Below are 22,922 nucleotides of genomic sequence, written 5' to 3'. Positions count from 1 at the left end.
TGTCACTCTTTATGCTCATGTTTTATAGATGAGAACCCCAAATTTCAGAATCAAAAGATACAGTGTCCAAACAAACATTATTTTCCCCTCCTTGAAGTCTTGTTCTACATGTAAACACCTTGAGAAAGAGCTAAGGAAAAAAAAAGGACTTTATTCATTATCAATATTTTAGGACCTTTTTTTTTCCTATAGGGAGCTTTAGTCTCACCATGCACCACAACTCATTCCTTCCCTCTTCAAGCAAAACCTAACATAAACAGGACAAATCCAAAAGATAGGCTTGTCATTTCCTGCAGCTCCTGTAGCCTCTAGCAGTGGAGTCTATCAACTGAACAACAGAGTCAAACCTCTGACTGATTATGATATCGTATCTGCTTAAAATTCCATCCCATGAGTTTGTGTATAGCAAAGACGAGGTCGTCTATTTGCTTAATGAAACAATCCTGGACACGCATACTATATGCCACCCTAGTGCATATAGTACATTTTAAGAATATAATGTGCAATTGAACTTGCTTCAAAAAGGAAATTTTACTCCCACTCCCATCCTGACACATCTTTCAACATACTATCCCTCTATATTATAAAATAATATATCAGCTAATATCTAGCATTATGCATCTAGTGTAGGCTTTATAACTTTCAGTTGGCTTGTGCATTTTATTATATACTTTCTTCTCTATGGTACGAGACCAGCTTTGTTTTTATGGTATTAAAAAAAAAAGCTACTGTCAAAAATTATATAAGGAAATGGTTTCCTTGACAACCATAACCACAGCAAGTTGTTTGAACCTCTTCCTCATTGTATGGATTGCTTGGTTACTAAAATACTTCAAAACATTTTGAAGCATTCAGGTACTAAATACCTGAATTTGTAGAATAAGCTGGAAGCAGAACAGGTGATAAACTATCCAAACAGTTGTAAAGTGTTAAACACTAATCATTTGCAAGTCTTATAGTTCAGTCTCATGACATAGTCTTTAAAAGGGCAAATGCCGAACACTTGATACTTGAGATCCAAAATAAATGACTAACCTATAGACACAAATTGTTTTTTTTTAATAAAGAGTAGCTAGAAATGCCAAAGAAGTGAAAAATATTGCTTATCATAGAAAGCGGCATTTTGGTTTTATTAATTCACAAATAGGTTCCAAATGCTAATTCCATAATAGGAAAGAGATCAGTCTCATGGTTATCAATAGAACAGACGAAATGGATCAAAAATGCTCCTAAAAATATATCTCTTGACAAAATTAGACACAAAATATGGAGTATCAATAAAATGGTTACTGAAAAATTGCAGAGGAAGGGGCACCTAGATGGCTCAGTCAGTTAAGTATCTGCTTTTGGCTCAGGTCATGATCTCAGGATCCTGGGATCGAGCCCTGCTTCAGGCTCCCTGCTCAGTGGGGAGTCTTATTCTCCTCTCCTTCTGCCCCTCTCTTGCTTGTGCTCTCTCTGTCAAATAAATAATAAAATATTTTTAAAAAAATTGCAGGGACACCTGGGTGGCTCAGTAATTGAGTGTCTGCCTTCAGCTCAGGACGTGATCCTGGAGCCCTGGAATAGAGTCCCACATCAGGCTCCCTGCGGGGAGCCTGCTTCTCCCTCTGCCTGTGTCTCTGCCTCTCTCTCTGTGTCTCTCATGAATAAATAAATAAAAATAAAGATAAATCTTAAAAAATTGCAATGGTAAAGAAAATGTCTATAGCTTAAAGGCTCACAGGATCTCTATCTCTGAGAGCCCCTCAAAAATATTTTCCCAACTATCAGTTTTTCATGAATAACATGGAAATATACAGCTTTAATGGATTATAAAAACTCTAGAAATAAAAAGAGGACGTTGTGTACAATGTGATTATATCCCAAGATAAAATTACTAACAAGATCATATAATTCCCACACTGTTAGAACATGGTATAATAAAAAACAGTGTTACCCCTGCTAAAGGAAACATTATTAATTTGGGGATGTCTTCAGGCTGGCTGATAATAAAATAATTGGAGTGAAATAATTTACATAAATAATCACATTATGTTCATAAGTGTTTATTAAGAAAGAATTGTGTAAAAATATGGGCCTGGAAATTTAATTAAGGAAAGTAGTGGAAACTCTATGAGGAATTAGAGCTCTGGGTCATTGGATTGGTTGAGCAGCAGATAGAGAAGACAGAGTTTCACTTAAAAGCTCTGAGTCTGTGAATTTAGATATGAATTAAGGTTGGGGGGTGGGGGTGGCAGGAAGGCAGACAGGAAGGACGAAAAGGATGGATGGAGGGAAAGGAAGGAAGGAAAGAAGGAAGGAAGGAAGGAAGGAAGGTAGGAAGGAAGGAAGGATGGAAGGAAAGGAAGAAACAAAGAAAGAAAGAAAGAAAGAAAGAAAGAAAGAAAGAAAGAAAGAAAGAAAGAAAGAAAGAATACAAAGATCTGGTCAAAACATAGGCCAATCTGCTCCATCTTGGGGACATTCAACAGTATTCTGAGAACCAAAGAAAAAGTCTAAAAGTAAGTTAAGCAGAGATCCCAGGTATCATTCTTAGGTGAATTTTGGAACAGTGCCAAAATGAAGCCAAAGCGATGTATCTGAAGTTTAGTCATAAAAGGATCTCAATTCTCCATGGACCCAGACTCCAAAAGAGCTTAGCTTTTTTTGCATACTTAAATTCTTACCATACTGTTCTATCGATGCAGAATGTTGGGGCTCTTCCACTCATCCATGTGTTGGAACACAACCAAACTTGACAGGAGAGCTTTGGCACTGCCACGACCATTCCTTGGCCCATCCCCAAATAAAGGGCCTCTCTTCAGGTGGCATCCATGTTTGAATTCTCAACATTTGCCTGAGGAATTCTATTCCATGGGTTCTAGACATAATAGGCCACGTAGCAGAATGAATTCCAGGAAGTAGTTGTCGGGGAGAATCTCATCAACTCATTGCTTTCAGTACTTCAAAGGCTTATTGGGAAACATCAATATGGAGAATTGCCTGAAGGATAGAAAACATGGACATTCCTCAGCATGCTTTATAATCTATTCTTGGAATGATTCAAGCCAGTAGAGATCATCATATCTAGCCTGCCTCATTTAGTTCTTCCTATTTTCTGAGAGGACTTTTATTTATTTTTGTAAAATATATACATTTATTATTTTGTAATTTATTATTTTGTAAAATATATATATTTATTATTTTGTAATGTATATTTATTATTTTATATGTATTTATTATTTTGTAATATTTGCAGTTCACTTTTTTTAAAGATTTTATTTATTTGACAGAGAGAGAGCACAAGTAGGCAGAGCAGCAGCAGAGGGGGAGTAAGAAGCAGGCTCTCCACTGAGCAGGGAGCCCAACATGGGGCTCGATCCCAGGACCCTGGGACCGTGACCTGAGCCAAAGGCAGACACTTAACCAACTGAGCCACGCAGGCACCCCTACTTCACTTTGTTTTGTAAAAACTATAAGATAGGACTTTTTGTTGAATTGAGCTATGAAGTTACACCATTGGCCTTTGAGAAACATTATGGGAAACTCTTCTCTGAACTCCTATCAAGGTACTACTGAGAATATTGTTCCTTATATTTCAAAGTATCCTTATGAAGACCTACTGAAAAAAAATGTCTTCTTGTCTTGGTACAAAGAAGCATTGTGTTTCTCTTCTGTCGCTGGCTTCTCCTTATCTCATGGACACTGACTCATGAACTAGACCATGTTCCTTTCTGGGCACAGAACCAATTTATGGTCTTTCTCCATCCATTAGAAACCTTCTCAGTATGTATTTTGTGAATTCACTCCTGGATTCATCATTATTTCCCTACCTCTGTTTTCTGTGCATTCAAATATTCCCATTTAAAATTTTTTTGGAATGGTTAATGTATACTGTTGACTAAGTAAAAGTTCATGAGTTCAGGGCAGCACCCCTCTTGCCTGCAGATGGAGAGAAGCAAGCATACCAAATTGAAGCTGGACAAAATTCCTACCAACTTAGATCCAGGAAGAAATTTCTCCTTGTAGAGAAAAAGTACACTATAGTCAAAGACCACCACCACCTGTCAGACCACCTCATCCATGGAGTGGGGGGATAACTTTTAAGAAATGCATTTTGGGGTCAGCCCAGGTGGCTCAGCAGTTTAGCACCACCTTCAGCCCAGGGCGTGATCCTGGAGACCGGGGATCAAGTCCCACATTGGGCTCCCTGCATGGAGCCTGCTTCTCCCTCTGCCTGTGTCTCTGCCTCTCTCTCTCTCTCTCTCTCTCTCTCTCTCTCTCTCTGTGTGTCTCATAAATAAATAAAATCTTAAAAAAAAAGAAATGTATTTTGGAGTATCATATAATACTACCTGATTCTCCTGAACATTCATAAAATAAAATACTCAGTACTTCTTTTCAATGAAAATAATAAATGAGAATTCATTACTAGAATGAAACATTTACTTCATCCCTTGTTTAAGATGGAAACAGCCTATCCCCTGAAGGACAGCACTGGCTTCTTCTGTGGGCTCTGTGAGTGCCCAGACAGGCCTGCCCTTGTAACAGAAGAAACTAAATAGAAGACCTCTGTAGTAGCCAGCTCTTCTGGAATTCTTGGAGAAACCACTCTTCATCATCTACCTAGAATGGCCCTAAATTGTTCTAATTTCATTTGGTTCTTCCATACAAGGATACTCACTCACTGCCTAACATTTTGACTTGGCCATTTTCTTCAGTTTCTCTACTTAACTCTGCTCTCGCCCTTTCCTTGATTTACTATTTTTGCCCACTGTCTCCAGGGTTGTATACTTAGCAATACATGCCTCGCACAAGTTGCCAAGAGAACCCACCCTTTCCCTGGACACAGCTATTCCCCTTAGCTGAAGTGAACAATTCATCCTGATTTTAAAACTGAAAATCTCACATCCCTGGAAACACCTCTGTCCTAGGCAAAGGGATGGTTGGTCCCTCTACTCCCAGTCCACACTGATCATACAGCAAATTGATGACAGAATCACAATTTTATTAATTTTATTCTTTAATTAGTATACAACTTTTAAAGAGCCAGCATTGTGAGCAAATATCACAGAACTAAGTTATCTACGTGTATAAGAGCCACATGATGATATCCATTGCAAAATTTAAGTCTCATTCCCATCCCAGATCACCCTGCATGTCTTGGACATGCCTCTGTTGCCTTTTATCATTGTATGCTCAAGTAATACAATTTTTAAGATTGGCCTAAAGAAAATGAGATTAAGAAAGCATATCTGCTAACTAAAATTAAACAATGAATTCTAAACCCAAATAGAAGTGATTTTAGGATGATCCAATTTTATCAGATCCACAGCTCTCTCCTCCCCCTTGAGTGTAAATATCAAGATCTGCCTATGAATCTATCACAAAATACAAAAGGAAAAACAAAACTCTCTGTCCAGGGGGTCCCTATTTTACAAACCAGGAGGAGACCAAATTTCCAAAACATCATTGCCATAACCCCTGACCAACAGGAAGGAGACTCTGGAAGCAATGAATGATCAGTACACACAATGTGACTCATACAACACTAATTAGGCACCAATCCTTTATGCATTTCCCAAATTCCCCAATGTCAGAAAATGTGTGTACACGGAGACTCTTGTTTATGCTCTGGTCTCAATTTTTGAGCAACCAACAGGGCAACTTATCTTATCCATATGTTCATTATGGTCCTTTCTAATGAATATTTCTTTATAGTGTTTAAACAAAAAGAAATTAATGCATTGGCATTTCAAAGCTCTGACCTTTGGGATCCCTGGGTGGCGCAGCGGTTTGGCGCCTGCCTTTGGCCCAGGGCGCAATCCTGGAGATCCGGGATCGAATCCCACATCGGGCTCCCGGTGCATGGAGCCTGCTTCTCCCTCGGCCTGTGTCTCTGCCTCTCTCTCTCTCTCTCTCTCTCTCTCTCTGTGACTATCATAAATAAATAAAAATTGAAAAAAAAAAAAAAAAACAAAGCTCTGACCTTTAAGTTTTTGTACTTGGTATATTGAAGAAAAGATATATATAGTATACATTAGAATTGAGAGTCAGATTAACTCAATGCAGCACTCATACAGTTGTGCATCTAATTCTGGAGGTAATATAATCATTCTGTCCTCTATGATGGATGCTTGGATAGATTTTGTGATTTTTAAAGTCCCAAATTAAGCTTCTAGTTTATTCCTTTAAATCTCCATAGCTTTAAATAAAAATGATCTCTTATATCTTTTCTCTAAGACTTGGGTATAAAACTCTCCAGCAGGAAAACATCTTCAGAGCCAAATATATCTTATAATTGATTATGTGTCCACACTATCTGACTATAGGAGACCAACGCTGATGCTGCTTTAAAATAACAATAGGAAAATTGATTTCCACTGAGAAAGCCCCAGAGATGGGAATGTCAATTTATTGTAAACATTTGTGATACAAGAGGAATCACTGGTCATTTTTCTTAAAGGGAAACTAGTCAGACACAGCGAATCTATTGGCACTGAAAATTAATACTATATATATTTAAAAGGAACTTTGTATTTTCTAAAATAAACTTGATTTTTTACAGTAGGTTTAAGTTTTTAGAGAAGAGAGAGTTCCCATATACCTTCTGTTCTTACATGTTTAATCTCTCCTATCTTTTCACGCCAGAATCATATACTTGTTACCATTGATGAATCTACACTGACACATCAATATCACCCAAAGTCCACTGTTTATATCAGAGTTCATTCTTGGTGTTATACATCCTGTGGTTTGGACAAATGTACAATGACATGTGTCCATCATAGTATCATCAGGAATAGTTTCTACTTATTTGTTCCTCCCAGTCCCTGGTAACTACTGATCCTTTTACTATTTCCACACTTTTATCTTTTCCCGGAATGTCATGTTGTTGAAATCATTTAGTAGACTTTTTAGAATGGCTTCTTTCACTTTGCAATATGCATTTAAACTTCCTCCATGTCTTTTCATGGTTTGGTAACTCATTTATTTAGAACTTCACATTGTTTTTAATTAACATTTCTTCCTTAAGATAAAAACAGTGGTTTCCATGGTTAGATGTAGAGTTTGAGTTTTACAAATCAGTGAACACAACCTACGGGAGCAGGTAAGCCCCAAATTTAGAGACTGTAGTCATGGGTTCAAGCTTCATCTCAAGTAATTTACTAGGATGGAACCTTGGAGCATTCAACAACTGACATGAGGGAAGACTGAACATCAAAGAGGCTCATTGTCCGTAATGGTTTAGGATTGTGCCCATTGTGGATCTTCCCAAATGAATGGTGACACCTGACCCAATCAAATCTTCTCTCTTGAGAAGCAAAACTGTGAAATAAACACACATAAGAAATAGGAAGAAATGACGTTTGAGGAGATGAAGAGAAGGTAGACGATTAGACTGCACGTGAATCCTAAAATATATTTAAGTTATAGCCATGCAGTGGAATAAAATGTAGCCAATAAAAATCCTGATTTGGGGTATGGAAGATGTTACTAATAGGGGATCACTCTCATAAGTGAGAAAATTATAAGATACAATGGTGTATGCACAAATTATGCTATATCTGTTGCACATTCATGGGATTATAAATAAATACAAAATACTTATTGGTGTTTACCTCTGGGTAATTGTATTACCTGGGTTTTCAGCAAGGGATGAAACTCTTAAACCGAGCACTTTGAGGAGAGCATATCAAGGGACTATTTGTAAGATACAGGGGAAGGATGTTACAGGTTACTTGCTAAAACCCATTACTAGCCAAGGCCAGTAGGGGTTGGGGGAGGGAATAGTTTCTAGAACCTGTGGAGAGAAAACTAGATTGAGAGGACTGCTGGACAGGAGCTGTGTCCTGCAGTTGAGACACATCACCAGTTGGCAGCAACCTCGCGGGGTGGATGCTGGGGAAATAAAGAGCCTGACCTCACTCACTCTGGTGGAACTCTAGGGGAACTCAGAAGGCAAGGCAGCCTTTAGGTACAGGTCAGCCTCCCAGGCCCTAAACAGGATAGAGAAGGATGGTATCTAGAGGAACAAGTAGGGTGATTTAACTTCCCTTTTTTCTTATCTGAATTTCTAATTTTTTTTTCAGAAAGGAGCACATAGAACAAACATATATTTCATAGCTTTGATTTTTTCCCCCATATGGCATTCCAATTTTTTTTCAGTCTTTGCAGTGGGTTGTATAAAAAAAAAATAGAGGTGTGGGTCAAAAAAACAGAGACTGAAAATAAACAGGAAAATGAGAAATTATGGAAAGAATATCATGAAGAGTGATTGGTCCCTCATATATTCCCCTATATAGGAAACACTTGGGGGCTAAAGGAAATGGGCTCCACACTGTTCCGTGTATTCAAGATTAAGAGTAATAGAAATAATAGTAATTTCTAAGGGAATTTTTTAAAGGACTTCTCCAGGTCTGCTTTGGCATACACAATCAGCCCTGAATGAAAACACTATTTCAAAGTGCCAAGCTCTTTTCAGAATTCTTTTTTTTTTTTTTTTAAGATTTATTTATTTGACAGAGAAAGAGAGAAAGCACAAGCATGAGGAGGTGTAGGCAGGGGGAAAGGGAGAAGCAGACTCCCCACAGAGTGGGGAGCTCCATTCAGGGCTCAATCCCAGGACCCTGGGATCATGACCTGAGCCAAAGACAGACACTTAACCCACTGAACCACCCAGGCACCCCTCTTTTCAGCATTCTTAAACCATTTTATCTTCCCTTGTGTCTGATCTAAATGCATCTGCTTTCAAACCCCAAATGGTATTTTTTTGCAAGTGTGCCAGGTCAAGTAGAATCCATATCTAGCAGATCTTACAGACATGACTAGTTTCAGTACAAACAGATGTCAAACCAAGCAAACCGTAGTCACTGGCTGATTGTAAGCAGATAGAATTAGAAATAAGTTTTGTGGTCTCCACTTCCTCAGAGCTCAGTTCTTTCTGTAAGGCTAACATTGTTCATAAAAAGTCTGCGTTGTGCATCTAGGACACCTACGCTGATCCAGTAGAGGGCAGTGATATATCTAGGAGCCTGGCCCTAGGAAACAACTCCCCTTTGGAGGCACACAGCTCAATATGGCTTCATCTATGCAAGGCAGGCAGGGTCACCTGAGTTCATTTCTCCCATCCACTCTGCTCTGCGGCTGCTCCCTTAGCAACTCTGCAGCTGCTGCCAGCAGTCATGGGAACAAGAATTATGACCTTCGCCTCAAACTGCAACCCTGAAAACAAAAGCTAGAGCACCTCCAGCCTCAGCAGCATCTAATTTATGGCTGAGTTGCCTGGCTATATATTTCAGGCCCAAGGCAGCCCCCAAGTGAGGTAGGCTTTAACTCCATTAAAGAGACAGCAGGGGAGCCCATAAGTCCCAAAGCAAATGTCCAAACCTAATCAAGAAGAAATCCAAGGAAGAAGAGAATCAATGCAGGTCTTTGGCAGGCTTGTGGTTCTTTAATTAAACAGACCCCTGACATGACATTATAGTTAGTGCAAGAGAGATGAGCTTGGTTATGGACAAGGAAAAGCATGTTTCAATTGCCAAACATCAAATAAACTGTGGAAACTATTAGCATCGATTATCAACTGGCAAGCACCTCTGGAGACTTCAAGCCTCTAGGAATTTTTTAAATAATTGATTTAAGACAATTTGGGGAAGCACGTTGTGCAATAGTTTCCCAAGTGCAACTTAACTTTTTTCCTAAGAAAAACAACTTGAGTAATTTGCATTGCACCATTTATATGCAACTAAGAGTTACTCTTCCTTTCAATAACACATAAAAGGAGAAAGGATTATAAATGTTAGAGCTGGAAAAGACTGTAGACATCACTGTTTTTTAAATTTAAGCAATAGAATTCTTTTTTAAAAAATAAATCTTATATATAACCCCAGGAGATCGAGAACAGATGAAAGAAATATTTTATCGATATAAATTTATTTTATAAGTTCACACTTCTGTTAAAGGCTATAAAGTCAGTCACGGAGAACAAGGAAGCTTTTTTAGATGAATGAGATCAGGATTTATAGATGACTTGCAGACTTACATCAGTTTTAGGATCTAATTTATTTTTGTATTTTCTTTGCAACTACTTTTGAGGGTGATGACAGTGATTCCCACGGATAAATCACTGCACATGGTGATAGATGTTTTTGTAACAGCTTTTCTTGCAACTTGAGCATATTCTTTAATTAAATAGAGCAAAATAAGTTTAATTCCAAAGTCTGCACTCAAGTCAGTTAAAATTGGCAACATATTAAGAAGCAGTGGTCTCCAAAGAATTAAAAGATCCTTAAAAAAAAAAAAATCTCTGGTAAAAACAGCTGTGTTCTTAACCAAAATCAGTTCTTTTTTCCTTTTCCACCTTCTACACAGTTAAGCCACATTGACCAGCTTTCTATGTGTAGCCATTTGTCGGAGATCTAGCCAATGAAATGCGAGCAGGAGTGCCATGTGCCACTCCCAGGCCTGGCACCTGCAAACCTGCCACAGGCACCCCTTCGACACTTTCCTCAACAGCTCAGGGTCTGCAATGGACCCTGAGGACCCAGGCAAAAGGACAGGGCCACAAGATGGAAGAAGCCTGTGTTCCCAAGGTCCATGGAGGCCACTTGCATACTGGGAATATCCTTAATAGATTTGGAATAGCAAGAAGAAAACTTTTACTGTGTTAAGCCACTAAGATTGGCATACTGTCATGACAGCTAGCATTGTTTAACCCAACTGAACTCATAACCAGAAATCAGATACATGACCTTTCATGGCTTACTGCTCTTATGTTTTTATCAATTTATTCCTAACCCCTCAACTTGTTTCCTTTGCCCTTAGGCTGGTTGATTTAAGCCAGGAAGCATTTATTTTGATCTTTCTAGTAAAGATTTCCCCCTTGGGCTAGTCAATGAAGGCTGGAAGCCCATGATTCTCTTTCCATGAGCACCCCTCAACCCCTTCATGAGGTGGCACTCTGATCCTGAAGCAACAAGGACCAGCAGGCAAAGAAATAGGGGCTGAGGGGCATGAGGAAGCCCTTCAGACACAGGAGTCACCCGTCCCATCTCCAGGGGTTCATCCAGAGCCCCTCAAGTAGAGAGCAGTAAAGAGACAGTTCCAGTCTAAACTTTGTTTCTGAGATAACTCTAGCTCCGACGTAAAAGCAGAACAAATCCCAGATTTCTGATTTCTCAGGCCTTTGTATATGAAAGGATAAGAATCTAGATGCTTAATTTTTGTCGGTGCCTTTCTCCCCTATAAAATCAGAAAAGTCCTTCATCGAGAGTTGCACAGATGTGTCGATGGCCATCCCAGCAAGAACGTCTCCCAACTCAAAGCTCTTCCATGGCTGTTTCTTGGAATCATCCTCCATTTTCCCACCACAGGTTTTGCCTTGAAATCTTTTTTTTTTTTTTTTTTTCTGGTTGAGACAGAAATGACAATCTGGATGTAGTTACCTCCTCCGAATCTTCTCCTTATTTAAGTTTTTTTTTTTTTTCCCAAAAGTTGGTTTCAGAGGAAAGAAAAGGGCAGCACGACCTCACCATACATAGAGATACAACACTGCTGCACCATTGCAAACTCAGAAATAGAGCTCAGCTGATGAGCTTACTTCAGAACATCCAAATGTTTACTAAAAGGAAATGACTCTGCCTATCGATGGGGAGAAGAGATGCCTAGAACAGATTCTGATGAGATTTGTTGCTGTGTGCACTGGCAAAAGCAACTTAACCAGACAAGTACCAGCCTATAAATAATGGCAATTACTCCCAGGAAAGTGGTGCTTCTGGAGGAGGAGTGGTTTTCTTTATTTGGTTACCATTATTTTTGAAGAGACTTGGGACTACATTTAAAAAAAGAAATTAAAAGCCAGAAATGATCAGGGACCATAATGGAAATAGCTGCTCTGAACCCAGCCTTGAAGATAGGCCCCCAGAGTCAGTCAGTTCCCCTGTTTAAAACATTCCCTTCCAGGAAAAAAAACAAAAGTGCATAATTTTATGCCACAAAAAATATGCTGTCATGACAAAAACACTAATTAGATGTTGGGGGTGGGGATGGGGGTGGTGAAGAAGCTCAGTTGTAGAATCATAAGGAAAATGTTAAATGCCCAATGTGTGAACATACGATAAATACAGAAGGAGGTGAGGAGGTGAAATGCACACTTGATACCACCAGAAAAATAATTTGTAAATATTTGTTTTGAGATAAAGCTAATGTTTCTAAAAGTTGTTCTCTGATGGTATAAATAACTAGAAATGCAAAGTCCAGAGAAAAGACTTTTTAAATGCTAATCAAGAGAGATATTTGCTTTTAATATGCTTAATAATAATAATAAAATTAACATGGAGAAGAAAGAAAAAGGACAAATGAAGTAAATATGAAAATTTTTCTTTCAAATATTGAGGAGAAAGTCTTCTAATGTAGTTTTATAAAATATAAATTACATTTAAACAATATTTCTGGGATCCCTGGGTGACTCAGGGGTTTAGTGCCTGCCTTTGGCCCAAGGCATGACCCTGGGGTCCCTGGATGGAATCCCACATTGCGCTCCCTGGTGGAGCCTGCTTCTCCCTCTGCCTGTGTCTCTGCCTCTCTCTCTCTCTCTCTCTCTCTCTCTCTGTGTGTCCCTCATGAATAAATAAGTAAAATCTTTAAAAAACAAAACAAAAACAATATTTCCGAAAATTGATGTATTTTTTTGTATTTTTAGGAAACACAGTCAATGTTTATAGCCAATTTGTTTTTTGGAAAGTCTTACTGAAAGAAGAATCACTTCTACCCAAAGCCTTACAGACCTGTTTTTACCCCTTTGAACCTTGAATGTCATACTTTACAGACTAAAAAGAGACCAACTCTCTGACTTCAAGAGCTTAATTATAAGATTTCCAAAATTTTCCAGGAAATCTAGGGAAACCTATCTTCAAATCGATATCTTTATAAATTTAATGTTAGACTGGTACCCAAAGAGAATATATTATACTTTACTTCCCCTAAATACAAATATGCCAAATAAAAGTAAGCCCAGGATTCTTCATAGCCCTCTGAGATTATATTCACATTCCATATTCCCAGTGAGCTATGGCACACAGGGCAAGCACTCAAAATGTCCATCCTCAAAGGTGACATACACAAAATCTAGGAGACTGTCTTTGAAACACACGTGTAGGGCAGCCCCGGTGGCGCAGCAGTTTAGCGCTACCTGCAGCCCAGGGCATGATCCTAGAGACCCAGGATCGAGTCCCACATCAGGCTCCTTGCATGGAGCCTGCTTCTCCCTCTGCCTGTGTCTCTGTCCACCCCCGCCCCCTCTATGTGTGTTTCTCATGAATAAATAAATAAATAATTCTTTAAAAAAAGAAAGAAAGAAAGAAACACACGTGTATGCACATCCAGGTGTATCCAACACCAGGTATTTCAATTTAAGGCCTAAGGAAATTGAAATTTGGTCAGCAGGTTTTTATTCATCTAATTGTCCACCAATCAATCATTGTTTTTATAAGCAGTACTGCATTCAACAATATGTACTGAGTAGTCACTACTTATAAAGTGCTCTTCTAGCCACTGAGCTTAGGGTAGAAAACAGGGTCCAGGGATGCCTGAATGGCTCAGTGATTGAGCATCTGTCTTTGGCTCAGGTTCTGATCACAGGGTCCTGGGATCGAATCCTGCATTGGGCTCCCCGCAGAGAGCCTGCTTCTCCCTCTGCCGGTCTCTGCCTCTCTCTGTGTCTCTCATGAATAAATAAAATAAAATCTTTTTTAAAAAGAAAAGAAAAGAAAACAGGTCCACCATATTTCCCTTCTGTCTCAGATCTTACAAACTAAACTAGAGTCAGGACTAGAGAGAGGAGGGGGAAATGTTTCCTCCTCCCTGGAGGCATTAAAGGTGTTTGAGACAGACAGTTGTTTATGGGGTGAGACCATCCTGCACATTACTGCGAAGAGCCCAGAACAACAGCGATAACCAAAAACATCTCTACATTTTCAGACCTCTTTGGGAGTAGATGTTTTCCAAGTGCTCAGATGAGAAAAACAAGCTGTGCAAGATATGAACTCCCCCATCTGGGAAGGGGTCCCAAATTCAAGACTACCTAAGAATTCAGGAGCAGTCCTAATAGAGGTTGACCCTAAAAGAGAGGAAGAGTTTTAATACCAAAGTTATTCAGCATATTATCATCTCTTATTCATTTGGTTTTCGTGCTCCATCCCAGGAATTGAGAGAAAGGGCAAAAAGGCTCTAGGCTAGGAACTCGTGTAACATAGAAAAATGTCAGATTAGCATAAATTCTGCTTGGGACTTGTATTTGCTTGTTTGCTACCTCTGTTTATTTGCAATGATTCTTAGGTGCTCTGTGGCAAAATAGTGTCATTGAATGGTGCTTTGGAACTGAAGTAAAGTTTAAGGATCTAAACCTTTAAAATACTAAGTTGTAAATCACGTTGATTCAGGTAGTTATTAAGAATTAGCTATCATAAATACTGCTGAATTAGTTCTTTTTTTTCAGATTTATTTATTTATTGGAAAGAGAGAGAGAGTGAGTGCGAGCAGGGGTGAGAGGCAGAGGGATAGGGAGAGAGTGAATCCTAAAGCCATCTCACTGCTGAACATGGGGCTTGACACAGGGCTCGATCCCAGGACCCTGAGATCATGACCTGAGCCAAAATCAAGAGATCGCAGCTTAACCGAATGAGCCACCCAAGTGCCCCCACCCTGCCCCTCACACCACCAATTTCTAATGTGTGTGATTGGCAGCTCCTAAAATGGCCCCCAGTGATCCCTACTGTGTGGTATTCAAGCCCTTGTATAATCTCCTCCTCCTGAGTGTAGGCTGGGTCCAGGAACAAACAGAATGTGACAAAAGTGATGGGATGTCACTTAGGAGATGAAGTTACAAAAGGACTGGCTTCCATCTTGCTCACCCTCTCCTGTTCCCTCACTTGCCCACTTGGATGGAGCCAGCTGCCGGGCTGTAAGCCCCCCTAGGGAAAGGCATGTGGCAAGGAACTCAGGGAGCTCCCTCCAGCCAACAGCCAGTGAACAGCCGAGGCCCTCCGTCCAACAGCTCACGAGGAGCAAAATCTTGCCAACAATCACAATGGTGAGCTTAGACGCAGATTCTCTCCTCCTCCAGCCTAGAAATCACTGGATAACTGCAGCCCTGGGTTTCAGCCTGGTCCCGCAAAATGTAAGATACTAAATGTTTGTTCATTAAGAGGTTAAATTTGTGAGTAATTTGTTGTGCAGAACTGGGTATCTAACATAATGTGGAAAAAGAATTCACTTTAAAATCTAAATTATAAAGGACATGACCATCAAGGGTGTATAGAGCAAATCTAGCACTGTTCCTACAAAGCACCAAACAACATTTGCTTTAAGACTTAGGATGGGATGCCTGGGTGGCTCAGTGGTTGGAGCGTGACCCCAGAGTCCTGGGATCGAGTCCCACATCTGGCTCCCCGCAGAGAGCCTGCTTCTCCCTCTACCTGTGTCTCTGCCTCTCTCTCTGTCTCTCTCATGAATAAATAAATAAAACTTTGAAAAAAAAAAAAAGACCTAGGAACACCAAAGCCTGGATCGATGGATGCAGATCTATCTTGGCAAAATGTGTGATTTTTTTCACTATGGTAATATCCCCCAAACTCATCTTTGCTGTCCTCAAGAAATTGGAATGGGAATCTAAAGACAGTTACACAGTCTTAATTTTTTTTTTTTTAAGAAATCAATTAAATAGAGACATATCGAGGTGCCTGGGTGGCTCAGTCAGTTAAGCACCTGCCTTTGGCTCAGGTCATGATCACAGGGTCCTGGGATCGATTCCCACATCAGGCTCCCTGCTGAGTGAGGAGTCTTGCTTCTCCCTCTGCCCCTCCCTCCGCTCATGCTCTCTCTTTCTCTCAAATAAATAAAATCTTTTTTAAAATAAATAAATAAATCGAGACATATCTGGCATGTACATGGCTCTGAGCTCCTTGCTTGGCTTTTATGAATTCACTACCTTACCCCGTGTTAGATAAGCTTTTGTTACACCTAAATATGTATGAAAAAGTGAATTTAGGAGGCTACTTATCAACACGACTTGTTTGAAACCCATGAGCTTTAAAAAGGGCAAGGTAGCTAAGTTTTAATTATTCTCCAAATCACCATTTTTCTGCATGTATTCCATGGAAGACTAATTGTATAGATTATCTAGGGATGGTATATTTCATCGTCAAATAAGTCTGAGACAAGTTGAGTGAAATGAAGTTAAAACAAGCTTCTTCTTTGCATGGCATCTGTAGGCCTCTACAGTGTGAATGAGTACTGTGAGTCTCAGACAAAAGCTACGCTATGCAATGTTTTCAAAGCTTGTTGGGGTGAAGGACTACCATTTCTTCAAGAGCATGGAACTGGAATCACATTTTGGAAACACTTGAAAATTAAGAACTTCACTGATATCTCATCTCTGAAATGTTGTTCCCACTTCTCCCCTCTACAAAGATCCCATCCCTCAAATGTTATAAGAAACCGGGGATCCACATTTAAGCAGGTTTAATATCTCTGACCCTGGTGGGTTTAGCTTCAATCCTAGGCAACATTACTAACAGTTTACCTGCTCTTAAAAAAAGGGTTCATCAGTTATAATAGTAAACCCACACTAAATGTTAGTTTTGTGCCAGGGACTCTTTTGATGCAATATAATGTATAGCTACAGATGAAAAAGTTGACAGCCAGGGAAGTTAAAGGATCCCCTGCTGCTAATATCTGTGCACCATATAGATATGGCAAGAAGTACTATTGTAATATGGGCCCGACCTGTATCAGCTCACCAGTTCAATAAAAATTTCACTGTGACAGAATGAGCACAAATTAATGTCACAATCTATTAAAATCCATCTCAATTCAATGCTAAAATTTCCAATATTGATTATTATTTTGTAACAACAGAAGTATATTGGTATAATATTCTTATGGCAAATTAATATTAATGTACCAAGAATGATGTAATCAATGCTAAGATACAAAAAAATTAATAATCCATTAGGTTTCTCTTACAGTCTTTTGAACCAAATCACCTATAAAATTCACATTATTTTTAAGCTTTATAATATTAAAGTGAGATTTTTTCTTTCAGTTTCTGCTAATATACACTGAATTCATATATAACGCCAATCAATAAGAGCACTTATAATTGCATTTTGCTTTTGTTAATGCCTGTAAATCCACATATGTTTTGCACAATGAACTTTAATACATATAATACTATATATGTGTTTTTTACAGATAAGCTTTAATTCCTTTTGAAAAGGAAAGGGTCTTAACTTTAAAGATTTATTTCTCTCAGGGGTTCCTGGGTGGTGGAGTTGGTTAAGCATCTAACTCTTGGTTTCAGCTCAGGCCATGATCTCAGGGTTGTGAGATCTAGCTCCACACTCAGCTTGGAATCTGCTGAAGATTCTCTCTCCCTCTCCTTCTGCCCTCCAGCTTGTGCTTGCTCGCTCTCGCTCAAATAAATAAATAATAAATAAATAAATAAATAAATAAATATTTTTTACAAAATTTTAAAAAATTATTCCACTTGGAATTTTTCTAATTATTAAATTTTAAAAAAGTATTTATTTATTCACGAGAGACACAGAGAGAGAGAGAGGCAGAGACATAGGCAGAGGGAGAAGCAGGCTCCATGCAGGGAGCCCGATGTGGGACTCCATTCCAGTACTCCAGGATCATGCCCTGAGCCAAAGACAGACGCTCAACCACTGAGCCACCCAGGCATCCCTAAGTATTAGATTTTTGATTGAATATCATAGTTGAGATTACAATTGATGATAAAAAGACCCCATGCTCATTGTGTAAGCTAGTAGGGGTCCAATTTGTATCTTAAAGCTAAGAGCCTATCTTTAAACATATGCTTTACTTTGTGAGAAGGTTTAAGAAAGGAAACAGGAGCATCTGGGTGGCTCAGTTGGTTAAGTGTCTGCTTTCGGCTCACGTCATGAGCCCAGGGTCCTGGGATCAAGCCCCACGTCAGGTTCCTTGCTTAGTGGGGAATCTGCTTCTCCATCTCCCTCTGCCTTTGCCCCTCCCCCAGTTTGTGCTTGCTCTCTCTCTCAAATAAATAAAATCTTAAAAAAAAAAAAAAGAAACAAAACAAAACAACTGAAACAAACAACTCTGAAAGTAGAATTCCTCTGGAGAGAAATAAAAGGACTGTATGGAACCTATCTTTTGTCACTGAAACATGAAGTAGTGAAAAGAGCTCGGGTTCTTGAGTTAGACAGTCATGCTCAAATTCCATCTCTAGCTCTTTCACCTTCAACTAGTCACTCAACCTCTCTGAGTTCTCTCATCTATGAATTGACAGTAAGAAAAGTAATAATACATCAGAAATCGCATACGAGTACTTAACACAAAACAAGTGCTCAATAAAGTCCTGAAAATACCAAATAAAAAGAGCAAATGCTGAAGCTCATTTTTCAAAACCTTCTATGAAACTGTCTCAATCAAAAGAGGAAGACCCAGCTGCTGAACGATCATACATCTGGAATGGGCTTGAAATGGCACAGTGAAATTTAAGAGATTGTTCCCCTCACAGTTAAGGGGAAACTCCTAGCCATCAGGCAGCTAATCCTGAGAGCAGACAGTAGGTGGCGGGGAGGACTATACCAGCTGATGTGAGGTGGGGCAGCAGGGCCCGGCTGAACAGGAGGGAAAGAAACCGGGAGGTGGGTTCTTAGGAACTTGGTTTACCACGGTGCCTTGTCTGTGTCTGTCTTCCTTGCTGCTTGAGAGCAACTTGAGAAGCTGTGTTTCCTTTACCTTGTGTGGGTCACAGTGCCTGGAACAGACTTTGAAACAGGGTGTTCCGCAAATACCAGGGGAGTGGAAGGAAAGAAAGAAGAGGGAGGGAAAGGAACCAGAGAGAAGGAAAATGAGAAGAAAGACAGAAGGAAGAAGAGGACAAGAAAGTGGTTATTCTCTCAAAGAAGAATCAGAAATTTATACTTCGTCAAGTTTGCTTCCCTCTAAGTTTTTTTTTTTTTTTTTACATTGACATTGACTTAATTAATATCCATTCTCTGATTCATCTGAATGAAGACTAAGAAAGCTTTGTGCAGCTGGGAGTAGAATTATTGGTGATGGTGTCAGAACTATACCAGCTCCAGAGAGATGGAGCTGGGGCTGGATATGGGGAACCAGGAAGCCAATGTACCCCATGATGGCTCATTCTTTCCTCTAACTCAAACTGTCCAATCTAATTACAGCCTGCTAACATTAGGGCATGACCAAATCTTCTCCATTTCTCCATGTAATCAATCCTCTGAAAGACTTGTCTGAACTTCAGCCTTTTTTGCTTTGCCCACTGGTTTCTGAGATTCAGAATTCTATCCTTTCAACTCCATTTAAAACATACCTGTAAAATCTTTTGTGGCCATATTCCTTGCTTTCTAACCTTCCTTAAGTCCTTTATCCTGGCTTCCTTACCTGTCACAGAAACTTTAAAATGAGTCCATTAGTTTTGATCACAGTGCTGAAGAGACTAAGGGCAAAGGTTAAATACCAGAAAAAGCTTCTAAATTCCTGGACTCACAAACATTACAGCATGAAAAGAACCTTAACAATGACTAAGTGCAACCCTCTTATTTTACAGATGAGATCATTAGGGTTCAGAAAGATCAAGTTTGCCTAGGGAAAAAAAAAACAACACATCTCTACTGTGGCCACAGAATGACCTTTAATCTTAGGCAATCATCTTGAAAATTCTTATTTTTTATTTCCAAAAGTCAGGGAAGAATGTGGATTACATCACATAATCATCACCTTCCTGCAGGCGGCCAGGAAACCTCAAAGCCCTTTTAGGTTTTCTTCCTGTAATTACCAGTACCTTCCTCACAGAAGTATTTGTCCTAATCCTTAACCCCGACTTGCATTTCTTTATTTTGCCAGCCAAGGAGGAGAAAAGCCAGGAAAAGACCCCAGTAGCAGGGAGAGTACAGCAGTGAGATGCAAGGACCCTAGAGACAAATGGGGTTACAGCACTCATATTTGGGCCAAATTGCTTACCCTCTCTTAAGCCTAGTGGGAAAAATAGGGTGACATAGGTCCTACTTTATAGAGTTTTTGTGAGGGTTGGATGAACAACTCTGAACCAGCCCTCTCCTATCACCATTTGTACCTTGTGTGTAACATGTGCCACAAGCCTAGAACCTTCTCCTTCTCACAAGGATTTCCTTCCTGGGTGAGAAAGCTGGTCTCCTTCTCTGACTTATGACCTTGGTTGTAACCCCCTTAGCCCATCAAGTCAGAGATGTTCTAAGAATATTGAACCTCAAAAGGGAAGAGTGAAGATCTCCTCTTTTTATTCCTAAAAGTTTCTTGGCACCTTGTGGAACTGTGCTTTCACTCTCCCCACCCCACATACACAGTCAACAACCACTGTATATGAAGAGCATAGAGAGGGGTAGTCATAGTTTGGCCAAATAAAATCCTATTCCCCCACCATAATATATCTGTATTTCATGCATTTTCTTCATCTTTATACTCTATCTTATAACATGAATCATAAATATTTGCCTCTATTGTCTATTCAATTGTTATTCTTTTTGTTGATTGCAGTGTAAGCATGCCCATATTGCTACATAAACAGGTATGGTTGTTACTGTACAAATATTCACATTTCTGAGAAGAGCCAATAAGTTGTTCTTCCCAGACAAAGTCTGGTCCAGGCTGACCTGGTATCTCCAAAACGAGAAACACACTTTCAAATAGCAGTTAATTTTGTAAAGTATTCCAACATTTCTTCTCACTGGGTAATTCCACCAAAATGATAATAATATTATTTATGTTACCATAACAACCTAAGGATTTTTGCAAGTGTTGCTTCATTTATTCCTCATAATCTTAATAGTTCAGTATTTTATGCCCATTTTTAAATAATGTAATTGAGGTGCAATGGGGCTATACTTCTCTATATACCTATCATCTATGTCTAATGGAATATTATTCACCCATGAGAAAGAAGAAATCCTACCACTTGCAATAGCATGCATGTATCCAGAGGACATTATGCTTAGTGAGATTAAATCAGACAGAGAAAGACAAATACTGTATGATCTCACTTGGAATCTAAGCAAATTGAATTCATAAAAACAAACAGTAGAATGATGGTTGCCAGAAGCTGGGTGTGGGAGAAGAGATATCTAAGTGTACAAATTTGCAATAAGTAGATAAATAAGTTCTAGATGTCTAATACACAGTATACTGAATATAGACATCATTTTATTGTAATGATCAAACTTGCTAAGAGACGATCTTAGTTACTCCATACCACACACACAAGAAAAGATAATTATGTGACATGAGGGAGGTAAACTATCACTACAATGGTAATCATTATTACAACATAAAAATCTATCATAACATGTTGTATACCTCAAATGTGCACGACATTACATGTCAAATATATTTCAATAAAAAATAAAATACTTATTTCAAACCAAAAACAAGATAGGCAATATGTGTGCATATGTACTCATAAATATACATACCTATATATTTATATAGATATATACATATTGTAAATATCTACATAAAGAATGTGAGTGAATGCACATATATCCTCCGATATTAAAAATCATCTGTAAAGATCAGAGAATCTATCCCTGTAGTTTGAAGTGACAAATGCTTTACAGAGTATAGCATTGACAGTGCTTGAACTCTGGACCACTTACCTGGGCAGTTATGAAAGAAACCCTGTTTTCTTTATAGATCTTGGAAACTAGCCCTTTATCTGATAGGTCATTTGCAAATATCTTCTCCCATTCTGTAGGTTGTCTTTTAGTTTTGTTGACTGTATCCTTTGCTGTGCAAAAGCTTCTTACCTTGATGAAGTCCCAATAGTTCATTTTTGCTTTTGTTTCTTTTGCCTTCGTGGATGTATCTTGCAAGAAGTTACTGTGGCCGAGTTCAAAAAGGGTGTTGCCTGTGTTCTGCTCTAGGATTTTGATGGAATCTTGTCTCACATTTAGATCTTCCATCCATTTTGAGTTTGTCTTTGTGTATGGTGTAAGAGAGTGGTCTAGTTTCATTCTTCTGCATGTGGATGTCCAATGTTCCCAGCACCATTTATTGAAGAGACTTTCTTCCTTCCAATGGATAGTCTTTCCTCTTTTGTCGAATATTATTTGACCATAAAGTTCAGGGTCCACTTCTGGGTTCTCTATTCTGTTCCATTGATCTATGTGTCTGTTTTTGTGCCAGTACCACACTGTCTTGATGACCACAGCTTTGTAGTACAACCCAAAATCTGGCATTGTGGTGCCCCCAGCTATGGTTTTCTTTTTTAAAATTCCCTTGGCTATTCAGAGTCTTTTCTGATTCCACACAAATCTTAAAATAATTTGTTCTAACTCTCTGAAGGTAGTCCATGGTATTTTGATCGTGATTGCATTAAACGTGTAAATTGCCCTGGGTAACATTGACATTTTCACAATATTAATTCTGCCAATCCATGAGCATGGAATATTTTTCCATCTCTTTGTGTCTTCCTCAATTTCTTTCAGAAGTGTTCTATAGTTTTTAGGGTATAGATCCTTTACCTCTTTGGTTAGGTTTATTCCTAGGTATCTAGGAATTGTAAATGGGATTGACTCCTTAATTTCTCTTTCTTCAGTCTCATTGTTAGTGTATAGAAATGCCACTGACTTCTGGGCATTGATTTTGTATCCTGCCACACTGCCAAATTGCTGTATGAATTCTAGCAATCTTGGGGTGGAGTCTTTTGGGTTTTCTATGTAGAGTATCATGTCATCGGCGAAGAGAGAGAGTTTGACTTCTTCTTTGCCAGTTTGAATGCCTTTTATGTCTTTTTTTGTCTGATTGCTGAGGCGAGGGCTTCCAGTACTATGTTGAATAGCACTGGTGAGAGTGGACATTCCTGTCTTGTTCCTGATCTTAGGGGAAAGGCTCCC

Source organism: Canis lupus, chromosome 7, assembly GCF_011100685.1.
Source record: "Canis lupus familiaris isolate Mischka breed German Shepherd chromosome 7, alternate assembly UU_Cfam_GSD_1.0, whole genome shotgun sequence".
Taxonomy (NCBI): Eukaryota; Metazoa; Chordata; class Mammalia; order Carnivora; family Canidae; genus Canis; species Canis lupus.
This window is presented reverse-complemented; position numbering follows the sequence as displayed.